This window comes from Rattus norvegicus, chromosome 5 (genome assembly GCF_036323735.1).
Source record: "Rattus norvegicus strain BN/NHsdMcwi chromosome 5, GRCr8, whole genome shotgun sequence".
NCBI classification, from domain to species: Eukaryota; Metazoa; Chordata; class Mammalia; order Rodentia; family Muridae; genus Rattus; species Rattus norvegicus.
Window position 1 is genome coordinate 153896761 of NC_086023.1, and position 23940 is coordinate 153920700.

At 48.2% G+C, this 23940-nt stretch overlaps 1 long non-coding RNA gene across 2 annotated transcripts; it reads left to right on the forward strand.

The window, feature by feature from the left end:
- Window positions 1-17360: 17360 nt before the first annotated feature.
- LOC120103181 (uncharacterized) lies at window positions 17361-20031 on the forward strand. Of its 2 annotated transcripts, none has more exons than XR_010051999.1 (2): window positions 17361-18991; window positions 19558-20031. It is a non-coding gene; the product is annotated as an uncharacterized LOC120103181 (long non-coding RNA). The 2 variants fall into 2 exon arrangements; XR_010051998.1 differs by lacking the exon at window positions 17361-18991 and adding an exon at window positions 19008-19418.
- The last annotated feature ends 3909 nt before the right edge of the window (window positions 20032-23940 follow it).

The following is a 23940-nucleotide window of genomic DNA, read 5'->3' on the forward strand; positions in this document are numbered from 1 at the left end:
CATAGAATGGCTAAAATGGATTAAAGAGGTCAAGAGGCTGTAGCGTTCAAGGAGTTCTTATTGTGGGCAGGGGCAGAGGCAAAGAGCCACTGTAGCTGGACATGGGCCTACTGCCAAGAAATCACACCCTACTTAAACACATGGTGGCTCAGGCCAAAAGCAAAAATTCTTACTCTGGCTTCTGAAGCTCAGCCCGGCCTGACCTCTGCCTCCCTGGGCACTGCTCTCTTCCTGAGTTTGGTATTTCAACCACTTTGGCTTTCTCTAGAGGCCACAGAGTGCTTGCATATGCGATTCTCTCTGCCCAAATGCGCTTCCTCACTCCCATTAAAGCCTCCTGGTTCTTTGCCCACTTAATTCCTTCCCCTCCTTCAAGTCTTGGCTCCCGCACCTCCCCCGCCCGCCCCCAGTCTCTCTGAGCCCCAGCAGATCCCTGTAGTCCCTCCCTGGGTGGCCAGGGGTATGTCTCTTCCACAGCATTTCTTGCCATCAGAACTTGGCCTGGGTAGTTCAGGCTATGGTTCCCAGGGGGCCCCAAGCCTGCTTCTGCACTTTGTCCAGTTTGTTTGTTTTTAAAGTTTTATTTAGGGTCTGGGGATTTAGCTCAGTGGTAGAGAGCTTACCTAGGAAGCGCAAGGCCCTGGGTTCGGTCCCCAGCTCCGGGAAAAAAAAAAAAAAAGAACCCCCCCCCCAAAAAAAAGATTTATTTATTTATTATGTATACAACATTCTGCCTGCATGTACGCCTGCATGCCAGAAGAGGGCATCAGATCCCATTACAGATGGTTGTGAGCCATCATGTAGTTGCTGGGAATTAAACTCAGGACCTTTGGAAGAGCAGCCAGTGCTCTTAACTGCTGAGCCATCTCTCCAGCACTGTTTTTTGGTTTTGTCTTTGTTTTTTGAGATAGGGTTTCTCTGTGTAGCCCTGGCTGTCCTGGAACTCACTCTGTAGAAGAGGCTATCCTGGAACTCACTCTGTAGACCAGGCTGGCTGGGACTCAGAGATCCGCCTGCCTTTGCCTCCCATGTTCTGGGAGTAAAGCACTCACTTCTGTCACCCAGCTACTTTGTCCACTTTTAATGCCTAAGTCAGTCTCTCACAATACCACTTCTTCTGTCTCAGAGACACACCATTGCAGAATAAGCGGGGTTCATTTAGGAAGAGATCGATCGTGCACTTCCAATGAGAGGCAAATGACAGGACCCTAGGAGTCTAGGGACTCAAAGAGCCTCACTGTGCCAAAGGTTGGAGCTTTGACAACACTCAAAGCTCCCAGGCTCATTTGAACAGCATGGACTTTTCAGAGTGTGCTTTGTCTGTCATACACAGCCTTTTGCTCTTTTAGCAACTTCATGGGTCACGGGTCTCACGAGCATCTTAAATCTGGACACTTGGGCCTTTGGGGGACATTGTTCAAACCATGGGACTCACTTACTGGCTAGGACAAAGGTCTCCTTGACATTAGGAGACAAGCCAAGGTCCCTGTTGATGGTGACTATGCAAGCATCCTAGCGAAGCCTGGAAGGATGAGGTGGAGGTCCACACAGCGAGGGAGGAGGGGTCTTCCCTCATCTCAGACACAAAAACATACTCCCTGAGGCTACGCCACTACCTCAACTTAATGCATTCGACAGCTATCCCTTCTCTGGGGAATGGGAGGAAGCCCACAAATGCTGCAGTAGAAGTCAGAGGACAACTTTGAGGAATTGATTCTCACCTTCCCCTGAGTGTGGCCTGGGGATGAGACTCAGGTGAGCAGACTTGACATCAATGGTCTTTATCCACTGAGCCATCTTGTCAGCCCTCTTACCCTTTTCCCCAGATAGCTTATGTAGCCCAGGCTAGCCTTGAACTCCCTATATAGCCTAGGCTATCTCTATCTCTCCCATCTCTATCTCCCAAGTTCTGGGATTAGCATCTTATGTCTGCCCCATCCTTCTGATGTGTAATTTGCCTCTAACTTGGATCCTTTCTTTGAAATGTCTTCACTTCTATCTGTTCTATCCCACAGCAGATAAACAGATTCAGAGGAATCGATGGGTCAGATCAGCAGTGAGAGAGAACATTCATCCAGTTAGACTTTTGGAACCATGTTGGTGCCTGATGGGTAAATGGGTGCTATCTTAGTTAGGGTTTTACTGCTGTGAACAGACACCATAACCAAGGCAACTCTTGTAAGGACAACATTTAATTGGGGCTGGCTTACAGGTTCAGAGGTTCAGTCCATTATCATCAAGGTACGAACATGGCAGAACCCAGGCAGGCATATTGCTGTAAAATTATAAAAATGACTTTTTTTTTCCCACACTAGATCCAGCACCATAGTGCCCCAAGGTATCTGCTAGACATCTTCATCTCAGTCAGCAAAGCCTCTCACCCGCTCTGCTCCATCCCATATCACACTGCCGAAGGCCTCTCTCTGAGCCTGGCAGCAATCTCTCTACCCATCTAGTTCCCAAGCCAGGCTGCCACCATGCCAGAAATAGACATCCCAATTCTGTGGTGGCCTAGTGTCTCCAGCTGCCACATACCCTCTTAGACTTAAATCGCCACATGAAAGACCACACAACACAATAACCTCTGATCCAATTGATAAGATATGATTGCCCACCTACACATACAAAGCCCTGTACACACCCATCCCTTAAGAACATTCATAACAACCTGTAAAGGTGCAGAGAGGAACCTTAACATCAGCCTCCATGTTCTCTCCACAGCTTCTCCTGCCTCCTCTAGTCTCCTCCTCTCTCTAAAACTTTTCTCCCGCCCATCCTTCCTTCTCGTCCAATGACAGGCCTCCTTCTATCTTGTACCTGCCTTCACCTCTATGATATCCTAATTAAAAAAAACGTTTGTCTAATTAAAAAAATACTTTCAAGGGGTTGGGGATTTAGCTCAGTGGTAGAGCGCTTGCCTAGCAAGCGCAAGGCCCTGGGTTCGGTCACCAGCTCCGAAAAAAAAAAAAAAAGAAAGAAAGAAAAAAAATACTTTCAAATATAAGATGAGCACAACTATTATCATTTTATAATTAAAAGTCTAAAACATAACTAACACCTCGTCCAATGCTTTATCAGTTAAACAGAACATTTAGCTATCCATTTCCACCTTAGGAAAGGCTTAAAATCTATATTATATCTTGGCTAGCTTGTATACTATCTGATAACTCTCTAATAAAATACGTATTTTTAGAGTAAAAACAGCCTGATAGGCTATGAGACTGTACTCAGTCTTCAACCCCATCAGAAATCTGAGAATGACCAAATATCTATACACATAGGAAGCCTAACACGGCTTCCAGAGTTGAGAGGTTGTAGAGACAAATCTCCACTAGCACAGTCCCCTGTCAGCAACATGTGAGCAAAAGTCTTCAGCCTTCTGGCCCACAATCAACCGACAGACTCTTGAAATGCAGAAACCTCGAAGGGCTGATAATTGTGGCTTGGTGGTGATTACCAGTCAACAACTATTCTGCATAAGGTGTCCCTTTTTGGACAGTATTAGTCTGTAGGTGAAATGGGCAGTCTCTGCCCAGTGGCTGCCTAACCACAAAGTATTACCTCACCCGGAGGTAGAGATGCTCAATTTCTTCATTAAATCTGCCAAAGGGGAACTGTTAGGAGCAAATATGTCTCAACCAAAGATAAATAACTTTACATCTTATATTTTGTGGATTTCTGACTTTTTTTGAAGACCATCTATCTATATAAGGTAATCTGGACTGTCGTCCGTTAACTATCTTATTATCTTGAAAGTATTCTAAACTCAGAGCCATGAATTTGCTACTTGGCCCTTAACTCAACGTGTGTAATCAACTCAGAAGTTTGTAATGACATCAATAGAAGGACTGGCTCTAAACCTTGTACTTTTAAACTTTTTTTTTTTTTTTGTTCTTTTTTTTTTTCAGAGCTGGGGACCGAACCCAGGGCCTTGCGCTTCCTAGGTAAGCGCTCTACCACTGAGCTAAATCCCCAGCCCCTTTAAACTTTTTTAACAAATAAATTCTATACCAAAGCAAAGATAAGATTTTAGCTTAGTTACCAAATGAGATTATGGCTGTACAACTCAATCTAGCTAATTCCTCCCTGTTAAACTATGACCAATTCTAAATTCCTCATAAAAACAACCTTAGAATAACCACTTTCAGCCCCCACAAAGTCCAGGGAATCAGGGCGATGACTCCAATAACTTCCTCAAGCTGTACGTGGGCGTTGAGATATCCTTGGGGTGGGGGTAGGGGGTAACGTGGGATGTCATAGAGGTGAAGGCAGGTACAAGATAGAACGAGGCCTGTCATTGGACGAGAAGGAAGGATGGGCGGGAGAAAAGTTTTAGAGAGAGGAGGAGACTAGAGGAGGCGGGAGAAGCAGTGGAGAGAACATGGAGGCTGACGTTAAGATTCCTCTGTGTGGGCTGGAGAGATTGGTCAGTGGTTAAGAACACTGACTGCTCTTCCAGAGGTCCTGAGTTCAACTCCCAGCAACCACATGGTGGCTCACAACCATGTGTGATGGGATCCAATGCCCTCTTCTGGTGTGTCTGAAGGCAGCTACAATGTACTCATATACATAAAATAAATAAATCTTAAAAAAAAGATTCCTCTGTGATTTGAAAAGAAGCCATTGGCAGTGCGATATGAGATGGAGCAGAGCGGGTGAGAGGCTTTGCTGACTGAGATGAAGATGTCTAGCAGATACCTTGGGGCACTACGGTGCTGGATCTAGTGTGGGAAAAAAGAAAGTCATTTTTATAATTTTACAGCAATACAGGCATGGTGCAGGAGGAGCTGAGAGTTCTGCATCTTCATCTGAAGGCTGCTAGCAGAATACTGACTTCCAGGCAGCTAGGATGAGGGTCTTAAAGTGCACACCCAGTGACACACCTACTCCAACAAGGCCACACCCCCTCCAACAGGGCCACACCCACTCCAACAAGGCCACACCCCCTCCAACAGGGCCACACCTACTCCAACAAGGCCACGCCCCCTCCAACATGGCCACACCTACTCCAACAAGACCACCTTCTAATAGTGTCACTCTCCTCCCTGGGCCGAGCATATGAAAACCATCACAGGATGGATGGGATAAATCATGAGTGGAGAGGCTGGTACATTTTGTCTTCTCTTTGCAGATGGAAGAGATAAGGTCTAAGGAGAGAAATCGCATTACATGTAAATAAAAAGTTTTATTTTTTTTTCTTCTTTTTCTTTTTTCTTTTTTTTCGGAGCTGGGGACCAAACCCAGGGCCTTGCGTTGGCTAGGCAAGTGCTCTACCACTGAGCTAAATCCCCAACCCCTAAGTTTTATTATTTTTAATGAATGAATTTTGAGTAGGGTTTCTTTGGGTAGCCCTGGCTGTCCTGGAACTTGCTCTGTAAAACAGGCTGGACTTGAACTCAAGAGAGATCACCTGCCTTGGCCTTTCATAGGCTGAGATAGAAGGGGTATGCCACCAATCTGGCTTAAGTCATTTTTCTAGAAGATTTATTTTATATGGACGGGTGTTTTGTCTACGGCATGTGCATGTAGCACACGACCAGAAGAGGGCGTTGCGTTCTCTGGAACTGTAGTTAGAGACTATAGTGAACAGCACTGAGGGGGCTGGAAATCAAGCCGCGGTCCTCCAGAAAAGCAGTCAGTGCTCTTAGCTGCTGAGCCATCCATCTCTTCAGCCCCCTACACATCACATTTTTTATTTATTATATGCTGGTGATGATGGTGATGGTGATGATGACGATGATGACGATGATGATTGGTATAGGAAGTATACTGTGTGTGTTTGTGTGTGTGTGTGTGTGTGTGTGTGTGTGTGTATGTGTGTGTGTGTAGATCAAAGGACAACTCTCGGGGAGTTTGTTCACTCTTTCCATTGATTCTAGAGATTGAAACACAGTGTGGAGGCTTGGGGTCAAATTGAGGTCATCTGGTTTGTAATGGTGAGTGCCTTTACCTGCTGCCCCATCTTACCAGCCCCTGGACTGTATTATCTTATAACTTCTTTTTAGATGTGTTTGTGGGGGCGGGGGCGGAGGCAGGTCATGCCTTCTTGGCATGTGTGCAGAGCTCAGAGGATAATTTTCAGGACTTGGTAGATTCCCAGAACATCAGCCCTGGTAGTGACCGTTTACCTGCTGAGCCATTTTGCCAGCCTCACAACGGCATTACCTTGAAACTAAGCGTAGGAAACTTGGATTGAGACTTGTGATTCTCAGCCCGAAGGCTGGGAGTCTAGACAGTCTTCAGCCATCCGGACTTCTTTCTCTCTGGTAGGGTAGGCCAAAGAAAGAAATGCTAGAGAAGAATTGCTCTCTACAGTAGAGAGCTATAAATACGGAAAGGAGGTAATTCCCTATGCTGGCAACTCCAAATAGGCTGATCAAAGAGAGGTCATGGCTGGCACCTCGCCCCAGGAGGCCGGCTATATTGGGTCCAGCTCATGATGACCTTGATGGTGGCTTGGGAATTAGGTTAATTTGCACCTGCCGGTGGAAGGGCGGAAGTCTGAGGGTATTAGCAAATCTGTAACTGTTCCTATGTTCTTCCTTCCTAATTGACTGTACGCTGCCCGCAGCAGAGGCCTGGCTTTCCCTGTCCTTAGCTTCCTCCGGTGCTGGAATAGTGTAGACAGCCTCCAGATCAGTCTTTGGAACACCGTGTTTCCATGCTAGGAGCAGCAGAAGCGTCCTTACTAAACACTGTATAAAACCCCACTGTGCCTCTTGCCGGTCACACTCTGGAGACCGTGCCAGGGGAGGGACAAGGCAGCCTGAAACCACAGCAGACAAGGTGAAGTGAAGACAGCTCAGAGCAGGAGACCTTTGAATGTCTCCTCATCTGAGCAAGCCCTGTAATGGGATTCAGGGTGAGCAGGGGGAGAGCCACTCTGGCAAAACGAGACGGGTGCTGCTATCTCACAGCGAAGCTGCTTTCTCACAGGATTGAAAACCAGGACAGAATACCAATTTATCTCTGTGGGAGGACTGATCTTTAAGAGGAGGAGAGCAGTTCCTGAGGAGGAGCATTGGCTTTAAGACAAGCATTCAGCTTCGGGTGGAGTTCCTATCCCTCTCTTCCCCACCAGAGCTTGACCCTTGAACTGCTCTGGGCTGGTGCACACAACTCTGGCTAGCTGTTTAGATAGGTACTGTGCTGGAGTCCGAACCTGGGTCCTCATGCTTGTGTAGCAAGCATTTTACTGACTAAGCCTTTCCCTAGCCCCCAAATCTATATTTTTATCACTTTTTAAGAAGTATTTTGTGGGGCTGGAGAGATGGCTCAGTGGTTAAGAGCACTGACTGCTCTTCCAGAGGTCCTGAGTTCAAATCCCAGCAACCACATGGTGGCTCACAACCATCTGTAATGGGATCCGATGCCCTCTTCTGGTGTGTCTGAAGACAGCTACAGTGTACTTAATAAATAAATAAATCTTAAAAAAAAAAAAAAGAAGTATTTTGTGGTGCTGAAGTTTGAGTGCCGAGCTTTATATGCTAAGAGAATGATCTGCTGACGCTTCTCCTCTCTCTCTCTCTCTCTCTCTCTCTCTCTCTCTCTCTCTCTCTCTCTCTCCCTTGCCCTCTCCCGTTCCCTCTCCCCTCCACCACCACCCTTCCCTGTCTCACTCTTCTTGTCTTCTCTCCCTCCCCCCTTGTTTTGAAAGATAGCTTTATACTGTGGGCTGGTCTTAAACTCACAGCAACCCTCCTGCCTCAGCTTCCTCCATGCTGGAGCTCTCATAAGGATGATCAAAGCAGGGTCTCTGGGTCAATGTAAAGTCCCTGAGGAAGTGCAGGCGAGGTGGGGTAGTGGGGGTTGTTGGGGCTTTGCTTTGGGGGAAGATTAGGATACTTCTCCAGGGAGGGTCTCCTGAGGGAGCACAGCTGGCTCCCCCACCACCTTCGGATAATTGGTTCCAGATGTGACCACTTACTCTGTCTGACATTCCACCTACCTTCACCAGAGACCAAATGCAACTGTCTCCCAACTGCGAGCTGAAGACATCTCTTTTCAGCCAGGTGTGGTGGTGACACACTCCTGTAATCCCAGCACTCAGGAGGCTGAGGCAGGCAAGGTTGAGGTTCTCTATAGAGAGAATTTCAGGATAGCCAGGGTGTCTTAGTTAGGGTTTTACTGCTGTAAACAGACACCATGACCAAGGCAACTCTTATAAGGACAACATTTAATTGGGGCTGCCTTACAGGTTCAGAGTTTCAGTCCATTAGCATCAAGGCAGGAGCATGGCAGTGTCCAGGCAGGCATGGTGCAGGCAGAGCTGAGAATTCTACATCTTCATCTGAAGGCTGCTAGCAGAATACTCGCTCCGAGGAAGCTTAAAGCCCACATCCACAGTGACATACCTCCTCCAACAAGGCCACACCTCCTCCAACAAGGCCACACCTCCTCCAACAAGGCCACACCTCCTCCAAGGCCACACCCCTCCAACAAGGCCACACCTCCTCCAACAAGACCACACCTCCTCCAACAAGACCACACCTCCCAACAAGGTCACTCCCTGGGCCTACTATATACAAACCGTCACATCACCTGTTCTCATCAGGTATCTGGGGGATACAAGGTCCTATAAGGACAGCAGACAGCACTCACTGCGTCACTCCACCTGGATCCCAGCCCTGCCCCTCCCACAACCTCACCCCAGTCCCTGTCCCAAACCTGGAACACCCCTACCATTCTGAGTACTTTGCAGGCAACATACATGAACTCTGACTACATGCTGCAGAACAGATGAGAACAGGTGTCATTTCGTTCCCATTTCACAGATGAGGAAACTGTGGGCACGGAAAGAAGGACAAGGGGCAGAGTTGGGATTTGAACCCAGGCGATTGAGCTCCAGGCTCTTATGCTCTTGGAGTGCTCATTGTCTGATCTGATGAGTTTGTGTGGGTGAACTGACTAAAAACAGCTACTTGGGGGAGTCTACATACTGTTCCTTAACTCCAGGAAGGATGTGTTTACCAGCATCCGGTTTCACTTCCCGCCCCAGTCTTCTGCTTCCGTAGGACTTCCGGTCTCAGTCTTTGTGTTCGACCTCCAGTAGAACTGTGAAGAACTGTCTACTGCTTTCTGTCATCACGGCACTCCTGTAGCCAGCATACCGCAGACACTAACGAAACCCCTCTCCCGGCGTGCCCATCCTGGTCTTTCTCCTCTGGCAAGAGGCAAGGGAGAGTTGAGCCAAGCTCCAGAGTGAACACCTGTAATCCTAGCTTTGAGATGCAGAGCCAGGAGGATCAGGAGTTCAAGAGCAGCCTGAGCTACCTGAGATCCTGTCTCAAAATGGGAGGGAAGCGAGATTTGAAGGGATAAGAAAGGAAAAGGGGGCGTTTCTATGGGCTCTGTGGCCTGGTTTGGTTTTGTAGCACTGAAGAGTGTATCTAGGGTGTTGTGCATTCAAGGTGAGCACCGTGTCACTCCAGCCCCAAGCAGGGCTTCGAACCTGAACTTCTAGGCAGCTCTTTCCTGGAGGCCTCTGTCCTTACAGCCAGAAGCAATTCAAGCCGCTCCCCTCCCCACTCCCCATCCTGGGTCACTGAGTATGACCTGGCCATGACGGGGTTCTCACCTCCCTGCCTGAGAGAACGTTTATAATTTCTGTCTCTGTGGCTCCTTGGAGAGCTAGGCACAAACTCACCAAAGGGGACCGACAGTGAGAAGCAGGGACTTTGAATATTCATAAACCTGTGTGCTGGAGAGATGATGGCTCAGTGCTTAAGAGCCCTGGCTGCTCTTCCAGAGGTCCTGAGTTCAGTTCCGAGTGCCCACATGGTGGCTCACAACCGTCCGTAATGGGATCTGGTGCCCTCTTCCAGCAGGCAGGTGTACATGCAGATAGAACACTCATATACATTAAATACATCTTTAAAAAAAATAAAAGCATATGCATGAGCCTTCCAGTGTATCCTGATTCCGGCTCAGATATGCTATGAAACCTTGAGGACGTCGCTCGATCTATCCCTGTCTTGGTCACTATCCTTAGGATGAAATGACAGCAACCAGGCTTTTGGAGTGATCCTGTGAGACAGGAGTATAGGAGAGTTGGAAGGTAGAGCACCAACCTGAAGGGTCAGACGGTTGGTTGGGTCCCAGATACACCATAGTGTGCATGTAAGCCGAGTGTGTGAATATACCTGAATATACCAGAAGAGGGCGCTGTATCCCCTGGAGCGTGAGCTCCAGGCAGTTGCGAGCCACCCGATGTGGGTACTGGAAACTGAACCTCGGACCTCTGGTTACACAGTCTGGAGAGCTAAAGCACTGTTTTATATCACATGCTCAAGAGACAGACAGGCACACAGTAAGTCCTCAGTAAGATAAGTAGTGGCTGCCACTAAGACTCAGCATAGCACTCTCAACGTTACTACATGACCATGAAAGCAATCCGCACAGTGCCCTGGAGGAAGTGACCTGTGAGTGGCACCTGTTGGCTTTGCTGCCACTTCTTGTTGGGGGCATGGGGGTAGGGCGATTTTGCCATCCCTGGCCCACCCCTGGGTTCCCTGACCAAGCTGATGCCCTGTGCCTCAATCTGTAGGTCCCCCCACCCCCCAGGAGCCTGGCATTCTGGAGGCGCTCCTGGAGTCTATTATAGATTTAGCTCCCGGATCGCATCTACCGGTTGTCAGCTACTTATCAGCAATTAAGCTTCCATTGTAGATGTCAAGACAGAAATACATTTTTGCTGTTGAGTGGGGAGGTATTCCCACGGGTTGTCAGACAGGGGTTCTTATTCTCCCTGCTATGGCAAAGGCTTCTGTACTTCTGTACTCGGTACAGCCAGAAGGGAACCGGAGAGGCCCATTTTGCACAAATGGTAGCAGACCCGAGGGACGGGGATGGAGGAGCCCCATGCTGTGTTCGTCCTTAGAAGGAACCCCGGACCTGTGCTCTCTTATTAAGTTACTCCGCAGACCTAACAGATTTGCCTATTTTCTCTCTTTTCGGAATAGCTTATTTTTGTTATTTTTTGGTATGTGTACTTGTGTGTGCCTGTGTATTGGTTCGGGCACATGAGTGCAGTTGTGCTGAGAGACCTAAAATGGGGTATATCCCTGGAGCTGGGACCCGAACTCAGCAAGTGCTTGTTGTAATCACTGAGCCATCTCCCAGCCTCCCCACCGACCCTTGACCCTTGCCATTTTCTTTTTCTTTTCTTTTTTTTCCGGAGCTGGGGACCGAACCCAGGGCCTTGCGCTTGCTAGGCAAGTGCTCTACCACTGAGCTAAATCCCCAACCCCCGCCATTTTCTTTTAAGATGGGGTCTTATCATGTGGCCCTGGCTGGCCTGGATCGGGCTGCGTACAGCAAGCTAGCAAGACTCATAGAGATCCACCTGCCGCTGCTTTCCAAATGCTGGGATTGATGGTGTTTGCCACCACATTCGGCTATTTGACCCCCCACCCCATCCCACTTGAAATACTTGTAAAATACGCTGTTACATACTAGAAGTGCATATAACTGCCCCTTAGTGTTCAGAGCGCACTGGTAGAACCCTGAGCCTACCTCCAGGGGAAGATACAGGATGTGTGCTGCCACCGTGAAGCCACAAATGCCACTTTGATTCATTATTTATTCACAGGCAGAGCCTAATTCCGTATTTCAGGGTGACCCTGAAACTCCTTAGGCTGCCCTCAAGTTCACAGCGATCCCTCTGCCTCAGCCTCCTGAGTGCTGGTGTTAACAGGTGTGATCCACCACACCCAGACCTACGTCTGTTTACACCGTGGTCCCCCGGGACACAGAGTGAACTACGGGAGGGATTCACGGTAGGAAGGAGTCCGTGGAGCGAGCTAGTTTCCCGTCTCGGGGGTTCTGTTGCTGCCATGAAACACCAGGATCAAAAGTAAGCTAGGAGAGGAAAGGGTTAATCTGGCTCACGCGTCCCCATCATAGTCCATCACTGAAGGAAGTCAGGACAGGGTGGGAACCTGGAAGCAGGAGCTGATGCAGAGGCCATGGAGGGTGCTGCTTACTGATTTGCTTTCCTTGCTTTCTTATAAAACCTAGGACCACTAGCCCAGGATGGCCCCGCCCACAATGCGCTGGGCCCTTCTCCACCAATCACTAATTAAGAAAATGCCCTAGAGGCATGTCTACAGCCCAAATGTATTTATTTATTCATTCATTTGTTTGTTTGCTTGTTTCGGTCCAATCTTATGGAGACATTTTTTTCTTTTTTAATTTTCTTTTTATTTTATGTTCATGGATGTTTTGCCTGCACGTGTGTCTCTGTGAGGGTGTCAGATCCTGTGGTCCTGGAGTTCCAGACAGGTATGAGCTGCCATGTCAGTGCTGGGAATCGAACCCAGGTCCTCTGGAAGAGCAAACAGTGTTCTTTATCGCTGAGCCAACGCTCCAAGCCTCACTAAATGTAATTTTTTAAAAAAAGATTTATTCATTTATTACATATAAGTACACTGTAGCTGTCCTCAGATACACCAGAAGAGGGCATCAGATCTCTTTACAGATGGTTGTGAGCCACCATGTGGTTGCTGGGAATTGAACTCAGGACCTCTGGAAGAGCAGTCAGTGCTCTTTTTTTTTTTTTTCTTTCTGTGTATAAATGTCAGAGTTCTCGGTCAGACTTGAAAACACTTTTGAACAAGTCCTTGGCAATCTCTAAATTGTTCTTGGTGACCTTGATAACCCTTTGATCAAAACTGAGGTCAGAGGGACATATAAAAAAGTCACCTTTCAGTCAGTGCTCTTAACCGCTGAGCCATCTCTCCAGCCCACTAAATGTAATTTTTAAAATAGAGCAATAGGGGGCTGGGGATTTAGCTCAGTGGTAGAGCACTTACCTAGGAAGCGCAAGGCCCTGGGTTCGGTCCCCAGCTCCGAAAAAAAGAACCAAAAAAAAAAAAAAAAAAAAAAGAGCAATAGGCATGGGGTGAAAGATAGATTAGTTGGTGAGGTTCTTACCATTAAAAACAAAAAAACAAAAAACAAAAAAAACAACCAAACAAGCAAACAAAACAGAAGACCTGAGTTTGATCCCCAGGGCCCATCCAAAAGCCCAGTAAGGCAAGCATAACCCTAGTAACCCCAGCACTGGGGGATAGAGGCAGGAGGATCTCTGGGAGAAGAATTGAGGAAGACAAAGACTTCTGCCGTCCCACATGCATGCCCATGTGCACATACACAGGAACACATCACATACCTGTGCACACAAAGAAAAACATGCAAAATCTTAGAGACAGGTAAAACGATCCCTCTCCCCGTCTCCCTCCCTGTCCCACTCCTCCTCTTCCTCCTCCTGTCCTCCCCCTCCCTCTCCCACAGGGTTTCAGTAGTTCAGGCCAATCTTCATGATCTTCCTGCCTCAGCCTCTTGAGTGCTGGGATTACAGGCATGAGCTACCATCCTGGCTCTGCAGGCTGACTTGATTCAGACTGGTTCGGAAGCACAGTGAGATTGCTGCAAATGACAGCCTTGGCTGGCTCTGGACACAGCGAGGTTTCTGTCTTCCTGTCTCTAGGAGATGCACCTCCTTCCTCAGACTCATGTCACCCTTCTCCACTGTGGTCAGGGCACCTAAGGGATTGACTAGCCACTGGTGGAGAAATGGCTCAGCGGTTAAGAGCACTGACTGCTCTTCCAGAGGTCCTGAGTTCAATTCCCAGCAGCCACATGGTGGCTCACAACCATCTGTAATGAGATCTGACGCCCTCTTCTGGTGTGTCTGAAGAGAGTGTACTCACATTCATAAAATAAATAAATCTTTAAAAACAGAAACCCAACTTACAGAAGAAGAGGAGGAGGAGGAGGAATTAACTAGCTTTTCACATTTGAAAATTCTGAGGAACCCCAGTTCCCTGGAGGCCAATGCTCTGGTAGCTGGTCCCAGATGACCTGTGAACATCCAATCAGCAAAGATACACTATTTCCAGGACCAGGGATATAGGCAAGAAAATAAAGATCCTGCCCTCACCTGGTTAGAAAGATGTGTAAATTACAAGTCAGACAGGCACAGCAGTGGAGTGGTGTCTGAGTGTACGTGGCTACTCTGCCTGCCACCGAGCCTGCCCGCTCAGACCAGTTCCACAGAGGAAAAAGGTCTTCCTTGCTTCTCTGTGGTGTTGTTTCTTGGGGCCGCTACCATCAGACTATTTGTGTGCTGGTGAGATAAAAGAACTTCCCATGCAAACTTGATGACCTGAATTCAATCCCTGGATCTCACTGTAGAAGAGAACTGGCCGTGTTGTCCTCTGACCCCAGGCTTTCGCTGGCCTATACAGGCCGGGGTTTACCTGTGGTGTTGGAGATGAAGCTAGAGCTGGGGCATGAGAGGTGGTTACTTCGTAGGGACGGGACTCTCAGGAGTTGGATTGGTGCCTTCTATAAGAGAGGCTTGACAGAAATCCTTGCTCTGTCCCCATCTGAGGAACAATGAGAAAGACCGTCTGTGGACTAGGAAGCCAGGCAGCCCCAGACACCCAATCTGCCAGCACCCGATCTTAGACTTTCCAGGCTCTAGAACCTCAGGGAATTAACCCCTGTTTGTTTTTGAGACAAGGTTTCTCTGTGTAGCCCTGACTGTTCTGGATAGTCTCGAACTCACAGAGAACCATCTCCTCTGCCTTCCAAATGCAGGCATTAAAGGAGTGCACCACCAGGGTCTGGTGGTCTCTGCTCTTTCTATCAAGTTTATGACATTTTGTTACATTTAAATGGATTATGACAGAGGAGTAAACTTCAGGGGTTCGAATCCTACCCTTGCGGTTTCCTCCAGTTATATGTAAGAGAGGGATAGGACGGCCTCCTAAACTTGACTTAGCTACTGGCCTGACAGACTCCTGGCAGTACAGACAGACAGCTGTTACTGCTATTAGGAGGCAGGAGCTTGGACACTACAGCTCTGATGTCTGATTTGGGGACGGAATCCGTTTTCTCAGGAACACATGCCCTCGGCAGCCGTGATATCTGCCGGCAAAAATCTTTGCAGGATGCAGCCACGATTAAATGAGGGGATTCGTGGACACAAAGTGCTGCGAGCAGAGTCTAGGTGGGTGTCGGGGGCAGTGCTCTGAAAACGAGGGCTCCCCATCACATTTACAATTCAATAGGTTTCTCCTGCAGACTTAAAATGGCTTCAGAAAGATGCGAATAGCTGATTGGCTTACAGCGGACTTTTTTTTTTTTCTTCAAAAATCATCTCTTGTTCTACCCAGGGACCCCCTAGCTGGTACAGTCATTTTATCCCCTTCGCAAACCTTGTTAGCTTCTGTCTCTGTACTTTAAATAAAAGTTACTTTTCAGCAAGCTTGAATTTGTAATGGGGAAGGGAGAGAGAAAAATAAAAAGGTATGATTGCTTTGAAGGCAGAGAGTCTGGGTGTGCGGTTGCCATGGAAACGATTAATAGTGTAAACTTTATGTTATAGGGTGCCCAGTTAAGTAATTGGTCTGGAGGGAAAGGAAGATGCTCGGAGCGATTTGTTTTCTGTTCTGGGGCGGGGGTGAGGGGAGGGAAGAAGGAAAAAAGGAAAGAGGAAGGAAGGAGAGAGGGAGAGAGAAAACAACGCTAGCAAGGGAGAAGTTGACAGATGACAGATAGAAGGCTTTCCCTTCGCTCAGGGAAGAAGAGTTACAAGGTAGCTTGTGCTTTGGTTGAGGCAGGAGCTGCAGGACTCAGAACTGCATCTTTTTTTCTCTTCTGCTTTCAGATTAAACCCTGATTAAAATGCCAGGGAAAGTCAGGAAGAGAGAGGCCAGGCAGCTGGTGCCTCACGCCTGAAGAGTTCCACAGGAGGGTAGCCATGAATGTGAGGACAGCCTGGGCTACAGAGTAAGATCCAGGCCATAGTGAGTCCCAGTCTTTTTTTTTTTTTTTTTTTTTAAAGATTTATTTTATTTATTATATATAAGTACACTGTAGCTGTCTTCAGATACACCAGAAGAGGGCATCAGATCTCTTTACAGATGGTTGTGAGCCACCATGTGGTTGCTGGGAATTGAACTCATGACCTCTGGAAGAGCAGTCGGGTGCTCTTAACTGCTGAGCCATCTCTCCAGCCCAGTCCCAGTCTTTAAAACACAACAATAAGGAGATAATTAGAAGCAGAGGAAGAAAGTTTGGGAGCAAGGCCCTCAACGTTCCCAGCTGCAAGTGCATAGTCCTGTGCTGGGAGAGTCACTCAGAACAGAGCGAGCGCTTTGCATGTGTGAGGTCCTGGGTTCCAGCTGCAATCCCAGCACCAACACACAGACACACAGACACACAGACACACAGACACACACGCACGCACGCACTGCAAGCACATGCACACACACATGCACACACACATGCTTTTACACACACACACATGCACACACACACACATGCACACACACATGCACTGCAAGCACATGCACACATGCATGCTCACACAAAATAGAGTTGTTCTGCCTAGGAGGCACCAATGGCTACTAGGCAAAGCTACCTGTCCCTGTTTTGTCACTAAGGGACTTCTACATCCTTGGAGATGTTTAGCTCTGTCCCAAGGATTATATTACTGGGGATCAAACCCAGAGTCTTAATGCATGCTACTAACTGAGCTACAGTCACAGCCCTACATTTTACTTTATATCTCCATTTTATGTCTCTTTTGTGCGAAACATAAACCGGACACCATTCTTGCCTCCAGCCTTGTAGATAAGGGAACATGAAAAATAACCTCTCAGTGGCTCTCAGTAATCAGCTGGTGCAGTCATAGAGGCTCCACGCCAACTGACCGATGACATACACTATCTCATTTAAACTAACCACCATCAGTGGGCACTGTTATCCTCTCAGCGTTCATACAGGTAATGGAATTACTCGTTAGCAAAGCAACTTATTCCAAGACACACAGCAGAATTGAAGTTTGACTCCAGTGATGATGGAAGGCTTAGCAATCAAACCTCCCTTTGTTCCCAGTCAGGCTGCATGAACCGCTGCTGGAGACTGCTTTGGACTGAAGCTGTTGGGAGTCGAGCGATTATGGAGATTTGGGAACGGGCAGATTTTGGAATGGAGACCCAGAGGGTTCAGAGTAGTTCCTGTCCGTACCAGTTTTATCCTGTTGCTCTGATAAAATACCCTGATGCAAAGCAACTCAAGGGAGGAAGGGCTTATTCGGCATCTCGTTCCTGGTTACGATCTGGCACAGCAGAGAAGTCACCGTGGTGGCGGGAGCGTGAAGCGGTTAATCACACCACACCCAGTGTAGAGAAGGAAGAAACACATGCACAGCCCTGCCTGCTGCTTCTCTCCTTTCCTATCCAGCCTGGGACAAACACAGCAGCACCCTCCCCTTTCCAGCCTAGGGAATGATGCCGCCCACAGTGGCCTGGGTCTTCCCACATCAATTAATCATCAAGACAGTCCCATACAGACATGCCCACGGGTCAGCCTGATCTAGATGACACTTCAGTTAAAAGGCGACTCTGGGTTGTGTCAAATCAACAGTTTAATCAAAGCATCCAGTAGAAAGAAAATCCCTTCTGCTCCTGGGCGCTGGACTTCATGTCTCATTCTTCTGTTTTTGATTGAGCTGACATTCAGACTTTCCTCGTGAACTTCAAATAGTGAGGCTGGCTAACAGACCTCACAAACTGGAATGGAAGGGCTGGAGGCTGAGGGAACCATGGGTTAGCTAGGCACCGTCAGACCTGTTTCCAGGATCACAGGATGGCAGCCACCAGGGATCTATGGAAAGCATAGAAGTGACAGTCCTCTACTTTGGCAAAGACTTGTTCTGACTTCCAGAAGTCACCATGGCTCCCTGAGCCTCAGTTTCTCCTCCTGGTTGTTCCCTCTGAGACGACGAGATGTTTTGAATTCACAACTAGTGGCCAGGATGAAGAAACAGAGGCGTGTTGCTTGACGGTGCTGGATGTCAGGGGCCAAGAAGTGTGGAGCTTGGCTGCAAACCCAGCCCTTTGCCCTGTCAGCTCTTCCCGGAGTCAGTAAATAAGAGTCAAGGAGCAGCTTGCTCTAGGTGATTCTTCCTCCTCCAGGCTGCCCCTGGAAGCGACCTGAGGGCCAGGATGAGGTACCATGCTCTTTCCTGCAGCCAGACTCAGTAGACGACCTGAAGAACAGTCTGATTGACGGGTGCAACTGTTTCATTAAAAAAATAATAATAATTAAAAATCAACCAACTGGGCATGTGTAGCCTCAGCGGTCAGGGCAGCCAGTGAAGCCACAGTTATTTCTGACACAATTACAGACAGTGGCTGTCACCTGAGATGTGAAGAGCAGGATGAGGCACTGCCTCCACCCCATGGGGGACTTGGAGGGTTATTTTTATAAATTGGGCCTGGAGCAGTGGCTGCAGCCGGCCCTTGTTGGCTCTTCAGCTTCAAGATGGCAGACGGCCTGCCTGTGGTTCTGTTGAGCCGGCCTGTTGAGCCATCCCCCTGGAGGAAAGATTCTGAGTGTAGGCTCAGGCCGACACATCGCCAGAGGAAAACCACGCCCTCTGCAGCAGTCCATACCACAGCCAGAGCCACAGTACAGTGAGAGTCATTGCTGTGACCACACGCTGCCATCGCCACTTCCCGTAGCTCCACTGTGCCCAGAGCCAGTGGATTTTGAGGTCTGCTGTGTACCAGGCTCACAGGCAGGACTATCGCCACGCCAACCTTCTCTGAAGACAAGTTTTGTTCTCGGATGAGAAAGCTGGGGCTGGGAGAGGTGACGTCAACTACCCAGGACCACTCAGCACGGGGTTGAAGAAGGAAGGAAGACGAGTCCCTGAGGTCCTAACACTCTTTTCAAGGTGCTAGGCTAGAATCTATGGTTTCACACAGGCTAAGGAAGTGCTCTGCCCTGAGTAGCCCCAGCCGGAATGTCTCGACTTCCTTAGAACTGAAGGTACACGATACCGTGCCTGTTTTATACCGTGCTAGGGATCAAAACCAGGGCCTGGTGCATGCTGGGTAAACGCCCTACCAACTGAGCTACCTCGCCCTCTCCTCACTGATCAGCAAATCAGTCCAAGGAAGCCAGCAGATGGGTGAGCGGACACTAACTGTTGGACCTCCCCACCCTGGGGCTAACCTTTCGAGACTCAGAGACACAGAGACCAGGGAGTAAGCTTTCTCCTGTTAACTCCATAATAGTGGAACTGAGCCAGATCTCCAGGGACGTGATGCCGTGCAGGGTCAACCATGGGAGAGTCCCTGCCCTGCCTTCTCCTGAGTCCTGGGCCCTGCCTCTTTGCTTCCTGTTTTCCTACCTGCAGTATGCCTCAGATCCCTTCCCTGTTTGTACCCATTTTCCCTGTGTGAGGAGGACCAAGCTGGATAGCCAAAGCCCCAGAGCCTGTCCTTTATTTAGGACCTACCACAGCAGGTCTTGGGAAGATCGCCCATGGCTGAGAGACTGAGAGTCAACATGGGATCTCCAGACCAGAGTTCTCAGCTCAAAATCAATGCAGCACGGTAACAAAACAAAATCAAACCCAAAACCAATAATTAATGACTTTCGAGACAAGGTCTCACGCAGCTGGGACTAGCCTTAAACTTGCTATGTAGACAAAGATGTCCTCAGACTCTTGACCTTTCACCTCTGTTCCCTCAGAGACATTACAGGGATGACAGGCGTGAAGTACTACACATCTTGTGTTTACAAACAGACAACAAGCAAGCAAGCAAGCAAACAATCCCCTATGGGCTGAAGAGACAGTCAGTGATTAAGAGAACTTGAAGAAGACAATCTGCTCCCAGCACCCACGTGGTGGCTTATAACTGCTGTAGCTCTTGCTCCAGGGGGTCCACTACCCTCTTCTGTCCTCTGTGAGCACCTCCTCATGGGTGTGCACCCACACAACTATACATAAATAAAAATAAAACAAATCAGGGCTGGAGAGATGACCCAGTGGTTAGGAACACTGACTGCTCTTCTAGAGGTCTTGAGTTCAAATTCCAGCAAACACATGGTGGCTCACAGCCATCTGTAATGAGATCTGACACCCTCTTCTGGTGTGTCTGAAGACAGCTACAGTGTGCTTATATATAATAAATAAATCTTTAAAAAAAAAGAAATTCAAGGTCACCCTGCATAGATGTCTTTACTCCATTTTTCTAGTAGATTGATTACTTTTTAGGACGATACCTGATCGATATTTTGAGGTTTTATTGCTTTATTTTTGCAGTACTGGGAACAGGCCCAAAGTTCTTGTGCATGTCAGGAAAGTGTGAGACCTTTGAGCTATGTCCCCAGCCCAGCCTTACGCCATTAGCTTCACCCTTCCTTTTCCCCAAGGAGCAGGGCTTAAATGTAAGACTTCATGCATGCTGGGCAAGCCCTCCACCACTGAGCCGTGCCTCCAGCTCTAAACACCTTGTTTTTATTTATTTACTATGTATTTATTTTATTTATTTAGGTTTTACAAGGAAGGTTTCTTCTGTGTAGCCTTGGCTGTCCTAGAACTCACTCTGTAGACCAGGCTGGACTTGAACTCACAGAGATCCGCCTGCCTCTGCCTCCTGAGAGCTGGGATTAGAGCCCTGCCCTGCTTGGCTCTACACTCCCCCCTTGTTTTAAGTAGAAATCTTTCCCCCTCATCTTGCCGTTTTGACTTTGTTTATGGTGTCGTTTGCCATAGAGAAGCGTTCATTTCTGTGTAGTCGAATCTGTCAGCCATGGTAATATTTTAGGAAAACAAAGGTTATTTTTAAGCGACATGTTTTTATTTAGATGGTGCAGCTTCGACACCAAGCCTCACTTGGCTTCCTTGCCAGATGTCTTCTATTTTAAGTAATGCGGAAAAATAAAACAGCAGGTCAATTAGTACACTAAGTTTTTAATTCCCCCCGCCCCCAACACTAGATACGGAATCCAGGGCAAGGGCTGTGTCACTGAGCCGGCAGACAGCCCTCTTCATAGCTTTGTTTCACGTTTGTCCCCCTGTCTCAGTCAACACTGAGGACGAAGATGAGGATGAAGATGAGGCTGTCGAAGATAACACTGACAGCCATGGTGACAGAGGTGATGATGGTGATGATGGTGAAGATGATGGTGATGAAGAAGATAGAGATGGTTGTCATGGTGACAAGCAGGATAATGAGGGTGGTGAGCATGATAGGCTAACAAGGATGATGGCGATGAGGAGGAAGGATGAAGAAAGCTTCCCCTTTGTGCCAAGGGCCACGCTGCTCTCATTCTTTAATCCTTACAATTGTCGTGTTTTTCTTCCTTTTTTTCTGAGACACTCTTGTTGTCTGGTCCTTGCTGACCTGGGACTTGACATGTAGCCCAGGCTACCCTTGAATCTGTGGCAGTTCTGCCTGAGTCTCCTTATGCTGGGATGATGGGCCTGGGTCTTCTATAAAAGCAACAAGTGAGTGCTCGTAACCTCTGAGCTGTGTCTCAGGCCCCAGCTCCTGTTTTTAACTGAAGTCTGGTGACCCCTGGTAGATGGAGGGAAGAGGGCCAGGAGTCAGAGACCTGACTAGAAACAGGAGAACCTGTCTCAGGAAACCTAAAAAGCCAGAAGAAGGAAAGAAACCTAAAAGAAGGAAGAAAGGGAAGGCCATAGATCCTAAGATGTGCACATACACTCACTCTTTCCCACTTTTCAAAAAATGAAATTTATGTATTTATTACTGAGGGAGGCCTGCACCTCAGCATGTGTGTGGAAATCAGAGACAACTTCAGGAGTTAGTTCTCTGCTTCCTCGTGTGAGTATGGGACCATGGCTGAGCCACAGACACCTTCTACCCACTGATACACCTTAGTAGCTGTCTTCTTCTTCCTCTTCCTCTTCCTCTTCTTCTTCCTCTTCTTCTTCCTCTTCTTCTTCTTCTTCTTCTTCTTCTTCTTCTTCTTCTTCTTCTTCTTCTTCTTCTTCTTCTTCTTCTTCTTCTCCTCCTCCTCCTCCTCCTCCTCCTCCTTCTCCTCCTCCTCCTCTTCCTCCTCCTTTTCCTTCCCCTTCCCCTTCCTCTTCTTCTTCTTCTTCTTCCTCCTCCTCCTCTTCTTCCTCTTCCTCTTCCTCTTCTTGCTTTTTGTTTGTTTATTTGTGTGTTGTTTTGAGACAGGGTCCTACTCTGTTGCCCTGGCTGATCTGGAACTCACTCCATGTGTGGGTCCAGGCTGGCCTCGAACTTGTGGTAATCCTCCTGATCTGCCTCTTAAGTGTGCTTTTTTTTTCTTGCTGTGTAGTACTCCACTGTATATAAGCTCCACACTTTATCTGTTTTCCTGTTTCTACATAGAAATGCACAGCAACGATCGTTTATGTCTGCCTCCATGTTGCTTCCGTCATCTTCTTTTAAAGCAGAGCTGGGGCATCGAACCCAGGGCCTTGTGTATTCTAGATAAGCACTCTGCCACTGAGCCACACCCCCAGCCCAAAGCCCCAAATTTATCCTCTTAAAGTGTACCGACTCAGTGAATTTTAAAGTGTTGTTTGTGGCCTGCCAGGCAGTGGTGATACACACCTTTAACCTCAGCACTAAGGAAGCAGAGCAGGGGGATCTCAGTGTTGGTCTAGCCTGGTCTACAGAGTGAGTTCTAGGACCACCAGGACTACACAGAGAAAGCCTGGCTGGAGTAAATAACAATAAACAAGCAAACAAACAAGCAAACAAACAAACAAAGTCTATTTCTGAAATCAGATGACTCTTAACTACTCTTGAAATCAAGAACAGTTTCATTATCCCTAAAAGAAAATATCCTGTCCTCCTGTCCATTTTACAGATGAGGAAACTGAGGCTCAGGAAGGCTGAGTCACCTGACCAAGACCACACAGCCTAACCTGGATTTGAATTTAAACTGAATTCTTGAGGTGGCAACCTCTCAGTGAGAGTCAGTCACTCTTTTTTTTTTTTTTCCGGAGCTGGGGGCCAAACCCAGGGCCTTGGGCTTGCTAGGCAAGTGCTCTACCACTGAGCTAAATCCCCAACCCCCAGTCACTCTTTTAGACTAAGAACCAGAAGGCTGTATATGTCAAGGGCCAGGTTAGGAATGTTCTAGAAGTTGTCAGTGATCCAGCGGATAAGTTGGGGGAAAACCTAAATTAGACAATCAAGCACCTCAGGGTGTACATATGATTAGTAAACTGTCATCTGTCCCCTTGTCCCCACCCCCCAGGGGACATAGGTAAGGGGGAGGCAGCTGTTCTTTGCTTGCAGTGCCCCTCTTCCCCTCTGATGAGTGACCTGGTTTCCCTCTGGGAGACTCCTCCCCTCCTCTGTCTCACTCAGAGGCAGAGAGGCAAGGAGAGAAAACAGAATCTTAGCATCTCCGCCCGCCCGCAGCACCCAGAATCCTCCATTCCTACCTAGACTTTCAGTTCTGTCAGCCAACAGCTTCCCCTCCACCACGGCTTCTCTTTTTCCCTTAAGAGTCTTGACTACGCCCCCTACACATTTGTCGAAAATGTGCAGCTTGGTCTTCATGTGGGTCCCCTAACAAGTGGAGCGGGGGGGGGGGGGGGGGGAGGCTGCCTCTGCCTGACTCTTCCCTGCCATTGGATTCCTCTTCCCCTCATCTGGTTGGGCCTCTGGGGGAGAGGATGTACCTAGTCCTGCTGGGACTAGATGTTCCAGGGTGGGGTGGTACCAAGGGGGCTCCCCTTTTCTGAGGAGAAAGTGAGGGAGCAATAGGGGGAAGGACTTTTAAGGGTGAGACCGGGAGGAGAGGAGGGAGGGGGCTGCGATCAGGATGTAAGTGAATAAAAACTAAAGAGTCTTGATTATCAATCGATACCTTCAATAAATACAATTGCACAGATGTCGCGTTACCCAAGCTTGCTACGCCACAGCACATGGTCTTCCTTAATGACGTCCCTGATGGAGAACATGCCATCTGTCGGACACACAGCTAGAAGTCTACGATAATTAAACGTAATAATAACTTAGACCGCATACTTCACGTGCTCAAGTTACCCCGTAGAGCTGCCAAGAACCAGAGAGCGCGGCCTTCCAGGGACCCCTCCCTGTGCCTTGGCATCTCTTGGTG